We start from the raw sequence: 20,761 nt of genomic DNA on the forward strand, positions 1-20,761 counted from the left end.
AGAGATACAAAATGGACGAATCTTTTCTTGTTCTTCTATTTAGGGTGAAGCTGAATTCAAACCCCTGTTGGACAAGTAATTTCAGGATCTGAGCATCTGTTGTGAGAACATGAGTAAGAGTCTTGTTTTTAGGCTTATAGTTCTATCGATGTTGGCCTGAGGCCTAGATGTCCAACTGTTCTGACTTCTAATATTAGATATTAGATTGCTATATACAAACAATGTACAGTATGTATCCTAGTATGTCCAGTTCATACTACTCTACATTGTGATCCTGATGCTGATCATGTTGCTTAGAGTAAGATGTTGTTGCTAATTTTTAGTGCTGAAGGAATTTCCAAAATGCCCCATTAAATTTGCTGTTAACACTTGAATATTTTTAGCATAGAGAATTTCAATAAATATTCTTTCTAGGGTTATTCTCTACATGTTTTCATGCACATGACCATGTTCCCATCTGGTAGGAATTAGTGGACCCCTCAAAGAGCATTATTCAGCTTGGTAGATGATCTTAGTAATGATTGCCACTTTGTAGTATATACTATAATAGCCTTTCAATTTCTATTGGAGTCTAAACCAGAAACAAACATTACATGTTACTCAAATTATACAGCAACTTTTATGCCATTTTATGTGGGTAAAAGAAAGCTTTTTGTTTGTTGGCTTAAAATCAAATCTCATTGTCCCTGGAGTTCTTTTACTACTCCTGTGCTTTATATAGCAGGCATTTTCTATTATGATACCTTGCTATTTCTGAATAAATACCAGTGATGTTTGACTATTCTGTTTTGTTTTCATTGTTTGTTTGGTTTTCAGTTTGAGAAGCTGATGCAGAACACTGGGACTTTCCTCCCTTTGCTCACAAAGTTGATCTTCTGACTAACTAGGAACTGTGCTAAAGCTCTCTGATTACCTCAGCAACACATGAATGCAGTTTCATTTTCACTGTTCTTCTTGTCCAACACTTACTTGGCAGGCTGCCTTATGCAATTTGATGCTCAGCTTCTAAGAGCAGAGCTTTCCTGACAAGCCAGACAGAAGAACTCAGAGCCAAGGCAATTGAGAACTTGACTCCTGACTACAGAGCCTACACAGAGGTGAGTTCTGTGGAGAAACATGGTCTTTGGTGTGCTATTTCCTTGAGGATCAGCAACAGGGAGCTAGGTCCATAGCAGTTTTGCTAGCTGGGAATGGGGTAGGAAAGGGGGTTGGGGAGGGGTCAGAGGTTAAGGCAGCAGTGGAGTGGGAGGACATGGGAAGCTCCATGTTGTGTAACCCTGGAGACAGCTTCTGGCAGCTCAGCTCCTAAGGCTCCTTCAGTCCCCAGGCAGCCATGGGGTGGTCAACCTTACCAAAGCATACACAGGAAGAGCTGCTTTTCCTCAGGTGTCCAGCAGGGGCTGCAGCAGAGAGCCCTGCATGGGACACCTGCCCTCCTGTGCATCAGGGACCTTAATTCCCTTCTGGCATTGAGGGACCAAACCCTAGCCCCAAACCCCAGCAGAGTCACTGCTGGAGGGTCGCTCCTTCCAGCTCTCTCTTGCCCCAACTTCACCATTACCCTCAGTTCTCAGATGTTTCCCCGAGGGTAGTCTCCTGGAATTGGAAAAGCTGAGAGCAAAAGTAGTCTTCACTAGTCCATTTGAAACCTCAGTGCACGGCTTGCCCATCTTCATGCCGTCCATGTGCACAAGTTCATGGATTCCCTGCAGCTGAGCCGCTTGGACTACTTTCTTTTCTCATTTGTTTATTTCAAGATTTCTTGAATGTTACAAAGAAAGGTCAAATGTTACAAAGAATAGTAAGGTCTCAGCCTGGGATCTATTCTGAACTGTTTAATTCCCATAAACAATTTACTGTGTTGAAGCTGAACATCTGAACATAAGGTGAAGATGTTGGGGGCGGGGTGGGCGGAGAGAGGAGGGTGGGCAATGCAGTCATAATATTCCATATTTTTATGTGGAAATGAAACATTGTAAACTAAAGAGATGGGCAGGTTGAGGAGAAGCATGAAAGGGGTGTCTTCGATCAAGATGATTGTACTCACAAATTGACATGTGAAATTGAAACTCCTTTGTGAAATTTCTTTTTGGGGGGGGCGGGTCCATTCGTGAGGCCTGAACTCTGGTCCTGGGCCCGTTCCCTCAGCTCTGCAGCTCAAGGCTAGCACTCTACCACTGGAGGCCAGCGTCACTTCTGGCTTTTTCCTTTTTGGTTATGTGTTGCTGAGGAATCTAACTCCAGACCTCATGCATGCAAGGCAAGCACTGTACCACTGAGCCACCTTCCCACCCCTGTGCAACTTCTTAAAGATAATTTTTTTTAAATGTGTTAGCTTTCTAAGAAGGACCCCAGTGTGCTTGTGTTATTTAGAGAAAATCACTTTGGGATAGTTTTAATTGTATCTTGGTCTAATTCAGGCAATAGCTTTTGGAAACCACTAATCCAGTATATGAACTTCTTCTCCTGTTTAATTTGGATTTGAAAGCGTCTATGCTCACCATCTTATTCCTGCACTGCAATCGGACATGGGGGAGAAGGAGAAAGAAGGACAGAAAGAGAGAAGAGAGGGGGAGAAAGAGTAGGGGAGGTAAGAATGGAAGGACAGGCAGAGATAGGGAGAAAAGGGAAGTGGCCGAGAGAGAATGATGAAAAGGGATGAGGGAGAGAGAGGAAGTCAGGGGAATTATTGGGAAAAGATAGAGGAGGAGGAGGAACATGGGAAGAAAAATAAGAGGAGAGAAGATAGAAAAAGGAAATAGAAAAAAAGGATAGGAAGGGAAGGAGAGAAGAAAGAAAGAAAATGAGAGAAAAGAAGGAGAGGAGGAGGATGAGATCTGAGGATCATGGTTCAAAGCCAGCCTAGGCAGGAAAGTCCCTAAAACTTATCTCCAAAAAACCACCAGAAAACTAGAAGTGGTCCTGTAGCTCAAGTGGTAGAGCACTAGCCTTGAGCTGAAGAGCTGAAGGACAGTGCTCAGGCCCAGAGTTCAAGCCCTATGGCTGACAAAAAAAAAGAAAATGGAAGGAAAGAAGGAAGGAAGAAAGAGAAAGAATAAAGAAAGAGAAAAAAAGCAAAGACCAGGAAAGAAACGAGTATTTACAATTTTAGCATCCTTTTCGCAGTACTTTTTGTTTGTTTGTTTGTTATGGGGATTGAACTCAGGGACTGTCTTAGAGCTCTTTCACTCAAGACTAATGCTCTACCATTTTGAGCCACAAAACCACTTCCAGTTTTCTGGGGTTAATTGGAGGTAAGAGTCTCATAGACTTTCCTGCCCTAGCTGGCTTTGAACCATGATCATCAGATGTCAGCCTCCTGAGTAGCTAGAATTATAGGCATTAGCCAGCCACCAGCGCCCAGCTTCCCAGTGCTTTCTTAAAAGTCATATCTGAAGGAAAGCAATCTTGAGTTTCTCTTCTGTCTAGCACAGTAGTTGAAAGGTCATGGTTGACCCAATTTTTTTGTGTTCTCTAACAGCTACAGAAGAAAGGAAGTTTTACAGATTAACTCTATGAAAAAGCCAGTTGGAAGGCAGGTTTTTGGTTTTTTTTTTTTTTTTTCTGACAGAAATGTTCTTCTTTAGCCTAGTTTCCTTGGTAGTTTATAATTTTCAGGACACAGTGACACTTATTAACTCACTGTCTCATTTGTTCTCTGGAGGTAACAGGACAATCCTGCTGCAATTTTTTTTAAATATTGATTTCCTTATCCTGTACCGTAGTGAATCAGGCAGTACTAGTTTCATTTATACTGTTGACAAGATAATGAAGGTGTACAGAGGCAGGTTCTCTTTCCAGATCTGATAGTGAGTAAATGATGGGAACCCTGGGGTTTGACCCCTGGAAGACTGTCTTCTGAATCTTTGCTGTGACATCTCCTTTGGCTCTGGATTCCTGTTTCCCCATTCATCCTCCATGGATCCTGCTTGCAGCATCTTTCCACTGCTTCTCTCCTGACTACTCTTCCTCCTCACAGGAAGCCTCTTTCCTTATTCCCATGGATCCTTGTCTCTTCATATTCAAACTGACTCTTGGCTGGGAGCCATGGAACTGATTCTACACAAAGCCAGTACCTTACTCATTTACAATTTCACTCTTCTCGCCCTGGTATGTTCTGAAGCTTATATAATAGGCATGATTTGACATATCCCACAAATACTATGTATTATTTAATTCCTTCACAATCAACTGTAGAATTTCAAATGAAGAGGGGAGTAATGAGTGTGATACACTGCATAAAACCCTTTACTGTCTGAAATACTGGTACTCAAATTTGCATCATCTTATTAGAATAGTCATCATTTTATTAGAATTATTTTGACTCATATACATTTTTTTGTGAAAATACTGTACAGAGGGGATACAACTACAATGGCAAGATAATGAGTACATTTCTTATCAAGCATTGTTGCCTCCTCCTTTGTTTCCCCTCCCCATCCCTTCCTATCACCCCACCCCACTTCCCCCTCCCCCCGCAACCCCCCAGGCCAAAGTTGTGAAGTTTGTTTTTCCTTTTGTTTTTTTGTTCTGAAAATACTGTACAGAGGGTTTACGATTACATGGGCAAGATAATAATGAGTACATTTCTTATTAAGCATTGTAGCCTCCTCCTTTGTTTCCCCTTCCCATCCCTTCCCATCCTCCCCCCCCCACCCCTCTACCCAACACCTTTCATCTTCCAATTTCTGTTCTTTTTTCCACTGTAATAAAACACTTGCATTCATCTAGATAATTAACGGGCTACTAGAAAGATTAAATGTTTTTAGCCTTCGTTGTGACTGGAGATTCAACTTTATAAAACAGAATGTGAGCAGAGTTATTATGCAATGATGAATCATCTAAGAAATGTCCTTGAAAAAGAGGTAGCCTAGCCTTTCCCTTACCAATAGTATGGTACCTATGACAATGAGCTATTTTGGCCAGGAGTTGCTATGTTCAAAATTGAGGGGACGGGTGGGGTTGGGAGACATGGAGAAGAATGAAGGAAGGGTGATGTTGATCAAGATGCATTGACCTCACAAACTGACATGTTGAATTGAAACCCCTCTGTATAGCAATTGAAAGATAATAAAAATGTATTAAAAATAAATTAATTTTGTAAAAAGAGCTTAACACACATTCTACAAATGAGATTGTACTTGCTCCTGGGGTTGCCACTAGATCTGTATTCTATTAATCTTTTATTCTTTTTTTGACTTCTTTTTTTTTGGGGGGGGTGCAGGTTAACATGGCATCAGGATCCACCGTGATGGCCCCCATTTGTCTAGTAGAAAATGAGAAAGAGCAGCTGATGGTGAAACCCGAAGCAGTCAAGTTTCTTGAAGCGATTACACAGCCTGTGGTGGTGGTGGCCATTGTAGGAAAGTATCATACAGGAAAATCCTACCTGATGAACCGCCTGGCAGGACACAACCAAGGTGAGGGTTTTCTAGGACAGGAGCCATATGCTGGGATCATTGATAATGCAAGGTAATCATGCTTGTTGTACCAGCAAGAAGAATCTGACTCCTGCTAAGGGAAAAACTTTAAATCTTTAATAAGATTGACATGAAAGCTTATCATTTTAAATCCATATTCATAAGATCTCACCCTACTCCAGTAAAAAACAGGAATTTTCCTTATTCTGTTTAGTGACCTACAAGAATATTATTCTGGTGCAATCCAATCTTACCTACTCAGTTCCTTTGATTATTTCCTTCCTCCCACTGACATAATTTTGTTAACACTGTAGAATCAATGCAGATGTCACTCAGTATTCTCTGTTTATAAAAGAGAAATAAAGGAAGGTTGTGAGATATAAGGAAAGCAGTAAGAATTGCATTTTCTAAAAAAATGATGCTTTGTAATTTCTACTAATTTTATAAGGCCTATAAACCATATAAATAATGTAGAAAATTTGTTTCCCATACTGTCATGTGTATTTCCTGTTTTGTTCAATGCAGGGTGATTTTTGTGGTATTTTTATTTACTTTTTAATTTTATTATCTGCAAGTCATTGCACAAAGGCGTTATCATTCAACAGAGCAGTTCATGATTGCAGTGCATCTTAGTCAGTGTGGGTGATTTCCTTAAATAAGGTCATTTTATTTGCTCCTTCTTGGTTTCCAGAAAATCTGTCGCTAGTTCTATCAATCCTTTGCCTATGAAGGTTCCCTTCATTATATTTTATATCTTCTCTTCTCGTTCATTTATTTTAAAGGACAGACTCAGTATGATATTCTCAGAAATTAAAACACACCTATATTAATCTTTTTCTCTTTGGTTTCACGTTTCCATCTGGGCAGTACAGTGAGGTCTCAAACAAAAGGCATCTGGATGTGGTGTGTGACTCACCCAAGGAAACCAAATTTCACCTTGGTCCTTCTGGACACTGAGGGTCTGGGTGATGTGGAGAAGGTAAATCAAAATCATGGAGAATTCTCCTTTGGTTGTATTTCTTAACTTACCTTATGTCAGCTTAATTAAATTTCCATTGCTTAATTCAATTCCTACAACTACAAATCCAGTTATGAATTAAGGCTAAATTGTCTCTTTGCATTACTCTGATTAACCCTAATATTTTGATGAATTATTATTCTTTTAAAAACACTTTCCTCTTTTTTCTGACTTTGGTTTTTGGAAGTGGGTCAATAGTTCTACCCATTCTTTTTTCTTTTATTAGTCGAGGGCATCAAAATCAGAGTTTTGTACATCCTAGACAGTGTTCTACCAATGTGCTACAACCTTAATCTAGTATAGACATCTTAATGTGAGATGGTAGTGACATTAAATTCTACCTCAGACACAGGGAGCATGTACATGTGCTATTGGAGATCTTCTGTAAGGAAGAATTTTCTTCTACTCTGTCAGCTGCTCATTTACTCATTCATATCAGCATAAAAGAAAGTCTATTTGTGCTTTGATTTATACTTTTCTGGAAGGTATTGAGGAATGAACAAAGAAGAGCCTTGGTTACCACTGAGCTGGACTCTGGTCCCTTATACCTTGTTTTTGCTTTGTTCCTTTTTGGATATTGAGAGTTCTTTCAGGTTTTTTGTCATGTTATGGTGAAATTTTCTCTGCAGCTGAGAGTATTATACAAGGTAGTAAATATTCACTAAGGATATCAGTTATAAGTCCCTATCCTATATTCTATAGATCCATCAGTAAAAGGTAAGGACCCAGTTCAGTAGCCAATTCATTTTGTATAACCAGTACAGGTGCTATAGATGTCCAGAAGTGGCCATACAATTTAGGTATATGGATCAGAGACTATTTCCTAGAGGTAAGGACATCTCAGCACTCACTTATGAGGCCAAGAGGACTTTGAATCTAATACCATAGTATAAATTGCTCTTGTCTAGAATTAGTCATTTCCTCTGTAATTTGGTGGGAGTTGAGTAGTACTTAATTGTATTTTTCTTTTTCTTTTTTTTTTTTTTTGTCGGTCGTGGGGCTTGAACTCTGGGCCTGGGCACTGTCCCTCAGCAATTCAGCTCAAGGCGAGCGCTCTACCACTTGAGCTACAGCACAACTTCCAGTTTTCTAGTGGTTTATTGGAGATAGGAGTCTCACCATCTTTCCTGCCCGGGCTGGCTTTGAACCGCGATCCTCAGATCTCAGCCTCCTGAGTAGCTAGGATTACAGGCGTGAGCCACCAGTGCCCGGCTTTAATTGTATTTTTCTATACTTCATGGTCCATCTCATCCTTCATCTTGTTTCTGCTTTATCTTTCAGCCCTTTACACATGCTCACTGCTTCAGCCAAATGATATGACTATGTGTTACATATGTATGACTTATAATATTTCTCATTTGTCCACTATTGGTTTTACAACGTGTGTGTTCTTTTAATCTCTACTTACACATTCTATCAGCTTTTAAAATAAATGAAGCACATTGAAACAACAGCTATTATTCCGGTGAGACATTCACATGTGTAAAGCTGCAATGCATTTTTTCCTATTTACTGAAATGGTCAATTTTCTCTCACATAATAAAATTTTAGTGTATTATTGGCATAGATGATCATCTTGGATACACATATGCATAATAATGCATATATGTTGCATTTGTGTATATACAGTATATATGATCTTTTTTTAATATTGTGGTCTCCTGTATGTAGTTGCTGTAGAAAATATTTTATGCACATTGACAATATCATTCTCTCTAAGAAACTAAGGCCTGAGGAAGATCACTGTTAATGAAAAGCAAGTATAAACTTAGGATATTTTCATAAACATTGATCTTCATATTCTCTATTAGAACTGAAGTCCTAAATGAACAATAAATGAAGAAATGAAACAAGTGGATTTATCTGTCTCTTGGTTTCTAGGGTGATCCTAAGAATGACTCATGGATCTTTGCCTTGTCCATTCTATTTAGCAGCACCTTTGTCTACAACAGCATGGGAACCATCAACCAGCAAGCCCTGGATCAGCTGCAGTATCCTTCCTGGAAAAGAATAGTCATGCTGTATTGAGTTTAGGAAAATGGCAACTAACCCTGTTTCTTTAAGTGACTCAGTTTTCCTGGTTGAGAAAGGGTACATTACACCAAAAGGAATGTTATCAATGGGTTTGTAGGTGAGATCTGAAACTTGTTCATGATGTATGGTGCTTTTCATTCCTTAGCTAAGATCCCAGCTATGTAACTGAACTAACAGAGCTAATCAGGGCAAAGTCCGCTAAGAAGTCTGATGAAATAGATGACTCTGACGAATTTGTGAGTTTCTTTCCAGACTTTGTTTGGGTTCTTAGGGATTTCATTCTGGAGCTGAAGTTAGACAACCGGCCCATCACAGAGGATGAATATCTAGAGAATGTCTTAAAGCTTATTCCAGGTACCAGAGGGAGGCTCGGGAAGGGGAAGAGTTCAGTAGTGTTATGTTATATACTATGCCCTTTCAATCAGCATTGGATGTGCATGCTTATTTGAGATTGGATTGTGCTACAATAAGATACACTAATTATTGAAAGGTAACTGATCAGTTGCCTTTTTAAAAAAATATCACTCTATTTAAAAAATCACATTTTTTATTCTATTAAAATTACATTTTAAAAAATGTAATGTCTATTTCCGCATTATAGTCCTCTAGTATCATTTATGACAACAATTCTCATATCTAAAAACGTTAAATAAACTTCAATAGACCATTTTATGAAACACTACATGTAAGCCAATGTTTTACAGAATTCTATCAGTTCTCATAGATATGTCATAAAACTTGAAGTTTCAAAATAAAAACCAACAATTCTTTCAATATGTTGTACCTGAACATTTAAAATAACATGTTGTTGTGAAATAGTTCATCAACAGAACCATATACAAATAAAATATTCATGAAATATGTTTTAGAAAATGCTTTGGTTTTTCATCTGAACAATTAGTAAATCACAGAGACTTCTATGGTTGCTCTAGTGTTATCATTTGAAAGTCTTCAAGTGGAATATAAAATCAGTAATGGGTACAAATACTGGATCAAATTATTTAAGGCCCATTAACACCATGAAAAATCATCCCTATTATAATCCATCCTATAATGTTGAAAGGTCCATTTATTAAGTTTTGGTTTTTTGTTTGTTTGTTTTTTGTTGGTCATGGGGCTTGAACTCTGGGCCTGGACACTGTCCCTGAGCTCTTCAGCTCAAGCAGAGTGCTCTACCACTTAAGCCACAGCTTTACTTCCTATTATTTATTTATTTATTTATCTATTTATATTTATTGTGAAAATACTGTATAGAGGAGTTACAATTACATGGGCAAGATAACAAGAACATTTCTTATCAAGCATTGTTGCCTCCTTTTTGTTTCCCCTTCCCATTCCTTTCCATACTCCCCTCACCTTCTCGCACCTGATCCTCCCCCTTCTGCCCCCCCCAGACCAAAGTTGTAAAGTCCGTTTTATGACATAACGACTTGTACATCTCATTGTTGCAATGGTCCACCTGTAACCCTAGTTAGATTATTTGTGTTTTCCCTTCCCCTCCACAAATTATACCAACATTAAATACAGTGAAAGTAGGGATTATACAGTGGGGGAGGGACATGCAATTGTTAGAAACAATTGCATGAAAGTAAAAAGAACATTTGAATACTTATCTTGGGGTTCATTTCCCTAACATATTAAGTTTTTAAAGTAAGTGGTTCATGTGAAAAAATTTAAATTTGGTTAGTATAGAATTACATGTAATAAAATGGGTCAATTTTTAAATCATAATTATTTTGCACATTATATTTTACCAGTATCTGGCTCATTGATGTTCCTCAATGGAAGAATATTGTACAGTGAATACTTAAGAAAAAGCCCTGATATTTCTTTTGAATAGGGCTGTCAACCTTTTAGTTACGTTCCCTATAATATCTCTCTCTTCATTTGTCACCCTTATACTTAATGAATTATACATTTCACAGTTTTTAAATGTACATATTATCAAAGTGGATTGTTTAGGGCATTTGAAATGTACATATTATCAAAGTGGAGTGTTTAGGGCATTTGAAATATTTTTAGGTATTTTTAGATATTATTTAATTCAGCTTTCAACATTTATTGATCAATTCTTTTTTAGTTTTATACCATTTTTATTGTACAAATACTGTACAGAGCAGTTACAGTTACATGAGTAAGGTAATGAGTACATTTCCTATCACGTGTTGTTGCCTCCTCCTTTGTTTTTCCCCTACCATCTCTTCCCTCCCACCTCCACAACTACACTCTTCTACCTCCCCACTCCTCCACCCCATCTAAATTGTAGAGTTTGTTTTTCAACACAGTGTCTTGTACAAAGTGTTTTTTTATTTTCTTGCTATTGTTTCTAATATATTTGTAATGTACCATGTGATTCTTTGTTTTTGTTTTTTTTTTGCATGTTGCTGCCCCACAGTATAACCCCTGTTCTCACTGTATTTGATGTCTGTGCTCTGTACCTAGTATGTACACTTCTCTGATTTGGGGAGGGGATGGGAAAAAACAAAATGCTTATTGATCATTGCTCTACTTTTTCACATTGTCTCTGTAAAGCCTAATAGAGTAATTTAGAGAATGAAGAGATATCCATAATACATCTAAGTTAATTTTACTCTTCAAAATTTTCAGTGAAAATAGTCTTTAAGCAACTTGTGGTATGTACTTATACTTGTGAGTGTGTATACATATATATATATATGTATGTATATGTATATTTCTAACAACTTTTCTGTTCTGACTTGAATAATATGTATCTTCTTTCTAGCATTTTTTCCAATAGCATCTTACCCTTTGCTGATATAATTTTATTTTTTGTCTTAGATTTCATTTCTGACAAAGATACAATAGAATCAGGAACTGCTTCTAACCATTTTGCTTCACTACTCACTAGTTAAATATTAACTCAGGAGAGTTTTGCCAGAACTAGGGATACTAATCAATTTCCTACTTTTGTGGACAGACAGATGCCTAATCTTCAATTACTTGTTGCCTTTTGCCTCTGTGCATAAGGTTGGTTTCCAATGAAGTATCATTTTAAGGAGATTTTAAGACAGTGATGTAAAAATCTCTGGCAATGAAAATACTCATCCCCTTGCCTGAAGACTGTCCTTCCAATGATCAATTTTTCCCTTTTACTTTTTGTTATTGTAAATGTTGAAAATGTGTTATTGTATTTGTGTTGTCTAGAGACAAGTATCTTAATTTTTCTTAGAGATCAACTTTCGTTTATAACTGTTACAATTAGGGCTTGCTACTCTGTATTGAAGTTTTTTTTTTTTTTTTTTTTTTTTTTTTTTTTGTCGGTCGTGGGGCTTGAACTCTGGGCCTGGGCGCTGTCCCTCAGCTCTTCAGCTCAAGGCAAGCGCTCTACCACTTGAGCTACAGCGCCACTTCCATTGCTACTCTGTATTATTCATATATGACTGCATTTTTCACCAACAGTTTGTTATATCCATTATCACTTTTTTCCTTTTATTTTATTTTTGTTGTGAAAATACCATACAGAGGGGTTACAATTACATGAGCAAGGCAATGAGTACATTTCTTATCAAGCACAGTTGCCTCCTCCTTTGTTTTCCCTTTCCATCCCTTCCTCTCCCACCTCCATCACCACATTCCCCACTAATAACTAGTATATTTCTGAGGTAGGCAGAAACTCTTAGACAAGTTGATGTTAGGTGAAATGAACCCCAAGATAAGGATTAAAATTTGTTTTCTTTCTTGTGATTGTTTCTAAGATATTTATAAGTTGATTTCTTTGTTGCTTTGTATGTCGCTCCCCCATGGTATAAACCCCCCTGCTATCACTGTATTCCTTTTATTTTTTATAGGCATGAATCCAAAAATTCGAAATGCCAAATTACCTAGGGAGTGCATTAGGCATTTCTTTCCAAAACGCAAATGTTTTGTCTTTGATCGACCTACAAAAGAAAAAAAACCTCTTAATTCATATTGAAGATTTGCCAGAAGACGAGCTGGATTGCAGTTTCCAAGTGCAATCCAAAAACTTTTGCTCCTACATCTTTGCCAATGCAAAACCCAAGAACTTGAGAGAGGAAATTATTGTCACTGGGAAATATGAGTCTTCTTTGCTCCTGGATTTACCTCTCTTCCTAATTCCATTAAGTAATGCATTGATTAGATTTTTGCATTTGTTAAGGGTATAGAAAAATAGTAGTTCATGTTTCATATAATTTCATCTTTCCTAGCTATTGTCTGTTTACATGGAGCTTTATTGAGATAGAATATACCTTAGAAACTATTTCACTGATCATATAAGAGCCAACTGATGCTAAAGATTAATTCCTGTGCTTTAGATTAAGACACTTGGGAAAATGTTCTGTATGGATAGAAAAATATATTGTAAATTTAAACTAGTTATGAAGCATATAAGATGCCAAGTTCCTAAAGGTTCATTGGGAGTTTAAAATCAAAATTCAGTTAAATTCTAGCTACAGAAGTGGCTTCAGGATGTGGACAACATGCACACATAATGTTAAGTTCTGTCATGATGTTCTTCTTAAATTAACATGCAGATTTTCATTCATATTTAGAGTTGGGTCCCAAAATTTAGGCAATTTATCTCATTTGTAAGCTTCATTCATTTTGCCTCTGTACTCTGCTCTTTTTTTAACTTTATATGGAATTCTCTAGATAATATACTTTGATCATATTGGTGGTTATTAGTGAATTAAATTATAATGTGTTAATTAAGAACCTGAAAGAAAAAAAATGAATAGGAAAAAGCAGTGGTACCAGAAGAAGTAGACTTTGTCAAATAGGATAAAGGAATTTCATATCAGCTACTCAGTAGTCGGTGATTGGGAAGATAACAAATTAAGGTTATCTAGGCAAAAAATTAGTAAGAAAGTACCTCAATCAGTAAGTAGGCATGGTGGCTTGTGCCTGTTAACACAGATATGCAGAAAGCATAAAAAGGAGGCTCACAATTCATGATAGCACAGGTATATACAAAGGATACTATCCTTAAAATAATATCAGAAGCAAAAGTGGGGCTAGGAATGTAGGTGTAGTGGTAGAGTGCTTGCCTAGCATGCATGAAGCCCTGGGTTTGATTCCTCAGTACAACATAAACAGAAAAAGACAGAAGTAGCGCTGTGGCTCAAGAGGCAGAGTGCTAGCCTTGAGCAAAAGAAACTCAGGGACAGTGCCCAGGCCCCGAGTTCAAGATACAGGACTGTAAAAAAAGCAAAAAGTATTGGTGGCATGGTTCTATTCATATAACACCTGCTTAGTAAGCTCAAGGCCCTGAGTTCAAGCCATGATATCACCAAAAAGGAGTGTGAAAGTTGTTTAAAGTCTTAATGTTTTTCACAATGCTAATTTTAGAATAAAATAGAAGTGCATATTGACGTTTATCCTTAAATTATTGGGCTCATTCAGGACTGGGGACTCTGGTGGAGACTTATGTCAGTGCTATCAACAGTGGAGCAGTGCCATGTTTGGAGAACGCTGTGACTACCCTGGCCCAGCGTGAGAACTCAGCAGCTGTGCAGAAGGCAGCCAACCACTACAGCCAGCACATGGCTTAGCAATTGAGGCTCCCCACTGAGGACCTCCAGGAGCTGTTGGATGTGCATGCGGCCTGTGAGAGAGAAGCCATCGCAGTCTTCATGGAGTTATCATTCAAGGATGACAAGTGGGAGTTTCAAAAGGATCTGATGGTACCATGTCTGCTTCTGGTCCGTCTTTCATGACGCCTTCCCTTTTGAGACAATGTTTATGCTCATCATTTTAATCCTATGGATCATTTCCTATCTGTACTTTTAGGAGCCTGGAATTTCTTTGTGTGTGTGAAAATACTGTACAGAGGGGTTACAATTACATGGGCAAGATAATGAGTACATTTCTTATCAAGAATTGTAGCATCCTCTTTTGTTTCCCCTTCCCATCCCTTCCCAGCCTCGCCCCCCTCCCCCTACCCCTCCACCAACTCCTCCCCTCCCCCACCAAAGTTGTAAAGTTCCTTTTCAACATGACAACTTGTACTTCTCATTGTTGTAACGAGTCCACCTCTATCATTATTTAAACGAATTGTTTTCCCCCTTTCCCTCCACAAATTATACCAACATCAAATAGAGTGAAAGCAGGGGTTATACTATGGGGGAGGGGCATACAAAACAACAATGAAGTAATCTTATAAATGCGTTAGAAACAAATGCATGAAAGAAAAAAAAACATTTAAATACATATCTTAGGGTTCATTTTCCTAACATCACCTTATCTGACCTTTTCTGCTTGACTCAGACATATACTAGATATTACAAATAAGGGAAACCATGGGACCTATGTTTCTTTGGGCTTGGCTTACTTCACTTAATATAATTTTTTCCAAGTTTTTCCATTTTCTAACAAATGGGGCAATGTCATTGTTTCTGATGGAGGCATAGAATTCCATTGTGTAAATATACCACATTTTTTTGATCCATTCATCTACTGAAGGGCGTCTGGTTTGGTTCCAAATCTTAGCTATGGTAAATAATGCTGCAATAAACATAATTGTGCTGGTAGCTTTAGTGTGGTCTTGTTTGTAAACGTTTGGGTAAATGCCCAAGAGTGGGATTGCTGGGTCATAGGGGAGCTCTATGTGGAGTCTTTTGAGGAACCTCCATATTACTTTCCAAAGTGGTTGAACAAGTTTACACTCCCTCCAACAATAAAGTAAGGTTCCCTTCTGTCCACATCCCCTCCAGCATCTGTTGTTATTACAGTTCTTGATTTTTGCCATTCTAACTGGGGTAAGGTGGTTTCTCAATGTTGTTTTGATTTGCATTTCTTTTACAGCTAGGGAGGTTGAGCATTTCTTCATGTGTCTATTGGCCATCCTTCTTTCTTCTTCAGAGAAGTTTCTCTTTAAGTCTTTAGCCCACTTATTTATTGGGCAGTTGTTTCTTTGAGGATTTGTTGTTGGGGCATTTAATTTTTTGAGTTCCAAGTATATTTTAGATAGGAGACCCTTGTCCGTTGTATGGCTAGTGAAGTTCTTCTCCCAATCCATAGGCTTTCCATTGATCTTTCTAGCTATGTCCTTTGCCATGCAGAAGCTCTGCAACTTCATGCAATCCCATTTGTCCAACCTTTCTTTGATTTGCTGTGTTTCTGGGTCTTTATTAAGAAAATTTCAGCCTGTGCCAAGGAGACCTAGGGATTCTCCTATTCCACCCTGTAATGTTTTCAGCCTGTCTGCTTTGACTCCGAGGTCTTTGATCCATTTGGAGTTGATTCTGGTTCAAGGTGATATATAAGGATCTATCTTTAGTTTTCTACAAGTAGTTAACGAATTTTGCCAGCACCTCTTACAGAAGAGGCTGTCTTTCTTCCATTGTATGTTTTTAGGGGCCTGGAATTTTATGAGTGTGAAGATTCCTACGGGCTGATGGGTACCAGACATTTATCTTTTATTGTTGTATAATAAATTACAATATGGTTGGCACTAGTGGCACATACAGTAATCCTACCTACTCAGAAGACTTAGATCTGAGATCATGGTTCAAAGCCAATCTGGGTAGGAAAGCCCGTGATACTCTTCATTTCAATTAAACTTCCAAAGTCCAGAAGTGGAGCTGTGACTCAAATGGTGCTAGCCTTGAGCAAAAAGCTCAGGAACAGAGCCCAGGCCCTGAGTTCAAGCCCCAGGAACAGCATCAAAAAAGCCAAATTTGCATTTATATATTTATTCCATACCATTGTATACATAAGACCTATGGTTCTGTATGTCATATGCAATCATATACTTATAACATACAGTTGATATATATATATATATATGTATGTATGTATATATATATATATATATATATATATATATATATATATATGACATAACGTTCTGTTTATCGTAAGTATAGTGTGTGGATGTTGGATAAGCCAACAAGTGCTCTGTTCACGGCACCCAAATGAGGTCAAAAATTCTGCCTCTGCAATCAATTTTCTGTCAGGATCAAAGCACTTCACACTCTTATGTGCACACTGCAAGAATTAACCAATGGTTCCCAAACCATGAACATATGAGAAACTTTAGAAATATTGCAAACTTTTTCAATGCATTACTTTTCATCCTTGCAACACACATCCTGAGCTTACTCTCCTTTTAGCCACATTCACTTGCTATAGCTTCTTTTATGGCTATATTGTTGTTCATCACTGGACTGTTGATAGAATTGTGTGGGGCCTGTTATTGAATCCCATCATTTTACAGAGAATGAGCCTGGCTCTTAGAATGTTCAGAGACTTACCAATATTACTCAGACTGTTTTCAGAAGTAGTAATGGCTCCTTCCCCTGTCCCCATGTGCTCCGAGGCCTTCACCGTACTTCTTCCATGAAGATCACTATAGAATTTCTTTCTTTTTTTAATTTTAATTTTTTATTGTGAAAATACTGTACAGAGGGATTACAATTACATGGGCAAGATAATGAGTACATTTCCTATCAAGCATTGTAACCTCCTCCTTTGTTTCCCCTTCTCTTCCCTTCTCATCCTCCCCGCCGTTCTTCCCCGTTCCCCCCACCAAAGTTGTAAAGTTTGTTTTCGACATAATGAATTGTGCTTCTCATTGTTACAATGGGTCCACCTGTATTCCTGTTTAAACGACTTGTTTTTCCCCTTCCCCTTCACAAATTATACCGACATCAAATACAGTGAAAGCAGGGGTTGTACGGTGGGGGAGGGACATACAAAGCAACAAAGAAATAATCTTATAAATGTGTTAGAAACAATCTAATGAAAGAAAAAAATCATTTGAATACATATCCTTCGTTGTACTGTCTTCCTACCATCTTAACAGAACACCATAGGGAGAAAGAAGGAAGATTTCATCCTGCAGAATGAAGATGCATCTGGCAAATACTGCCAGAAAGAGCTGAAGTAAATTTCCAAGTCTATAATGGAAAGCATTTCCAATGGCACTTTCTCTATACCTGTAGGGCATAATTACTATTTGGAAGGCAAGAAGAAGGTTGAACAGGACTACAAGCTAGTGCCCAGGAAAGGGGTAAAGGTGAGGAATAAGGGGATGAATTGCAGTTAATCAGAGAATCTCATTTATGTATTCAATTTTTTATTTTTTATTTATTGTCAGTTGTGAGGTTTGAACTCTGGGTTGGGTCTCTGTCCCTGCTCTTTTCAGCTCAAGGCAAGTGCTCTATCGTTTGAGCGACAGCCTCACTTCTAGTTTTCTGGTGAATGTCTGGAGGTAAGGGTCTCATGGACTTTCCTGCCCTAGATGGCTTTGAACCATGATCCTCAGATTTCAGCCTCCTAAGTACCTAGGATTACAGGCGTGAGCCATCAGCACCTGCATGGGAATCTCATTATTAAAGAACACAGAATCATTTGTGAGAAGAAAATCTGCATTTTTTTCCTTCTGTATCCACAATTAATTATTCTTAAACCAGAAACTTCCAGGTAGAATAGTATTTTTTTCATAGATCAAACTGTGCAATTCTTTCTTAATTAAGTTCATGAGATTTAAAAATTAAAGATACCCTTTGTTCTATTCACAAGAAACTGATAGTCTTGCCTCAGATGCAAAGAATAAACTGAATTTAACAAGATAAGCTATGTCATGCTGGCATGATCACCAAGTACAAAATAATGGTGGGATTAATATGGTAAGAATATTAGTGTTAATAATGCTCACACATATTCAAAAACATATTTTATGTTTCATTTTGGGTTTTTTCTTTTTTGATTTAACTCAAGGTGTTTAATGTAGTTAAGGCTGGTTCCAACTATAGCATTTCACTTCAGCCTTCATAATGCTATAATTAGAAGTATGCATCACTATGTCTCAATTTCCACACCCTATTTTGTATCATAAATACCCAATAACCTCTAATTTCCTGCTAGTTGGACAACTATAATTTAAATTTCAGAAATATCTTATAAATTACTACTAATGTTATCCAAGTTTTGTAGTTGAGATATATGAGGCATAGGGAAGCTAATAAGTTGTATATTCCTAGTGCCTGTACTCGGGAAACCTGGTATGTATTTCTTGGGATAGCCATACATAACTCTGGAGTTAGCTCAGGAAAGATTTCTCCAAGAGTAGAATGAAGGTCAAGATGAATTATCAGAGGATTCCTTGTAGTTTAAATAAAAGAATGCAGGTATCTTGGTAGAAGAATAGAATGTAGTGATACATTGTTTATTTTTGTGGTACTGGGTTTTGAACCTAGGGATTACTACTTGCTCAGGTAGTGTGCTGTCATTGGACCCACGCTTTTAGTTTGGCTCTCTGCTGGTTATTTTGGAGATAGTGACTCATGGATTTTTCTGCCTGGGCTTTTTTCAAATGAGGATGTCCTGTATCTCAGTATCTGACTAGTTGTGATTTGTAGGCATGAGCCACCAGTGCCCAGATAGAGAGTATACAATTTAGGTACATATAAATCTCATTGATATCCTGGAATAGCACTAGATTTCTCTATTGCAAAAGGAAAAAAAAAGCTTGAATCTGGTTGCTGGGGTCTCATGCCCTAATTCTTGCAAGAATACACACACACATACATACATATACATATACATACATATGTGTGTGTGTGTGTGTGTGTGTGTGTGTGTGTGTGTGATCTCAGCAGGCTGAACTCTGAGGATTGTAGTTCATAACCACTAAGAAAATATGTGGTACTGTTATCTCCATTAATCACCAGAAGCCAGAGGTGGCATTGTAGTTCAAAATGGGAGAGTGCTAGTCTTGAGTACAAAGGTCAGGAACAACAGCCAGGCCGTTAGTTCAAGCCCCACAATGAATGAAAAAAAGGCTGAGAGCTAGGGCAGATGCTGCTATAAACTGTTTCTAAGCACTGCAAGAGAGATTGGTTTTGCTATTATGGTTCAAGAAGGAACAGACACAGAGGAATCTTGAAGACAATTGAAATTTTACAGGATTTAGAGGGAAATAATTTCTGCAACAAAAGAATAGACTTTTGTTGTTTGACATATTCCACTTGTTTATTGGTTTCCTAGGCAAATGAGGTTCTCTAGACATTCCTGCAGTCCCAGGATGCTATAGAAAAATCGATGCTAGAGTCAGACAAAGCTCTCACTGATGGAGAGAAGGCCATAGCAGGTACTGGGCAAGGTAACACTTTCAGAAGAAGGGGTTGTTTCCTGAAAACCTAAACTGATGGACATGAAGATCTTTATGAAAGGAGCTTCCTGTTGTACACTGGAATGTACAAGATGCTAAATCTGAAAAATAAGAGGTCAGGTCTAGTCATAGCCAGTGTGGCAGCACATTTCCATGTCATTCTCACATGTGCCTGAGTTTGATCGTTGGAAAAATTCAGAGACACTTTGGGTTCTGATCCCAGTGGGTAGCATTAAGGCTTGATTCTTGTTGTTTTTCTTCTCTAAAACCAATGTGGAATAGCTGAGCGGGCTGCAAAGGAAGCAGCTGAGAAGGAGCTGGAGGTGCTAAGACAGGAACAGAAGGAACAGCAGCAAAAGATGGAGGCCCAAGAGAAAAGCTACAAGGAAAATATGGCCCAACTACAGGAGAAGATGGAAAGGGAAAGAGAGAATCTGATAAGAGATCAGGAAAAGAAGCTGGAACACAAGCTGAAGGTGAGTCTGATGGGGCCTGGGTTATATCACAAGGATACTTATGAGCCTGCCTTTGCCAGCTCCTCCCACCTTCCTGAGAGAATTGCAGGGAGCTAGGAGCACATATGTTCTTACTATCCATGAATCAGGAGGAAACATTAGACAAATGTGTCAAAGAACACTGTGGTGGAGAGTGGGGAAAGAGAGACATAGACAGAGAGAGAGAGAGACAGAGACATCCTTAGCTCCTTGGGTTGTTAAGGGATAACTCTTGATATTCAGTAAGTTTTATTTTCAGAATTTACTTTTTCATTTTGTAGATTCAAGAGGAAATGCTTAAAGAAGGATTTAAAAGGAAATATGAAGATATTGGGACAGAAATACATCAACTGAAGAAGGAGACTGAAACAACCAAGAAAGAGAAGCTATGGGGTGGAAAGTTATTGGATGGGCTGGGTGATGTGCTTCTTATGTCAGTGCCACATCCTTATGCTAAGTTAGTTGGTGCCTTTTTGAAAGGCTACTCTACACAATGAAATAGACTCTGGATTTCTTTTAAGAATCAATAAAGAAGGCCATTCTTTTATCTGATTCTTAATTTTCAAGTTGATATGATATTTTTAAAAAAATGTCAAAACAACAAGGGGACACAGGAATGGAGGGATGATGAGCAAATGAAGTCATTATATTTAACATATGTTATATTAAAAATTAACAATGTAATTTTGGGTAAGGACCA

At 38.0% G+C, this 20,761-nt stretch overlaps 1 pseudogene; it reads left to right on the plus strand.

Moving 5' to 3' along the window:
* Positions 1-1,043: 1,043 nt before the first annotated feature.
* LOC122109481 lies at positions 1,044-20,388 on the plus strand (annotated as a pseudogene).
* Positions 20,389-20,761: the final 373 nt, after the last annotated feature.

The sequence above is a fragment of the Dipodomys spectabilis genome, unplaced genomic scaffold (assembly GCF_019054845.1).
Source record: "Dipodomys spectabilis isolate Male_0828 unplaced genomic scaffold, ASM1905484v1 ptg000002l, whole genome shotgun sequence".
Taxonomy (NCBI): Eukaryota; Metazoa; Chordata; class Mammalia; order Rodentia; family Heteromyidae; genus Dipodomys; species Dipodomys spectabilis.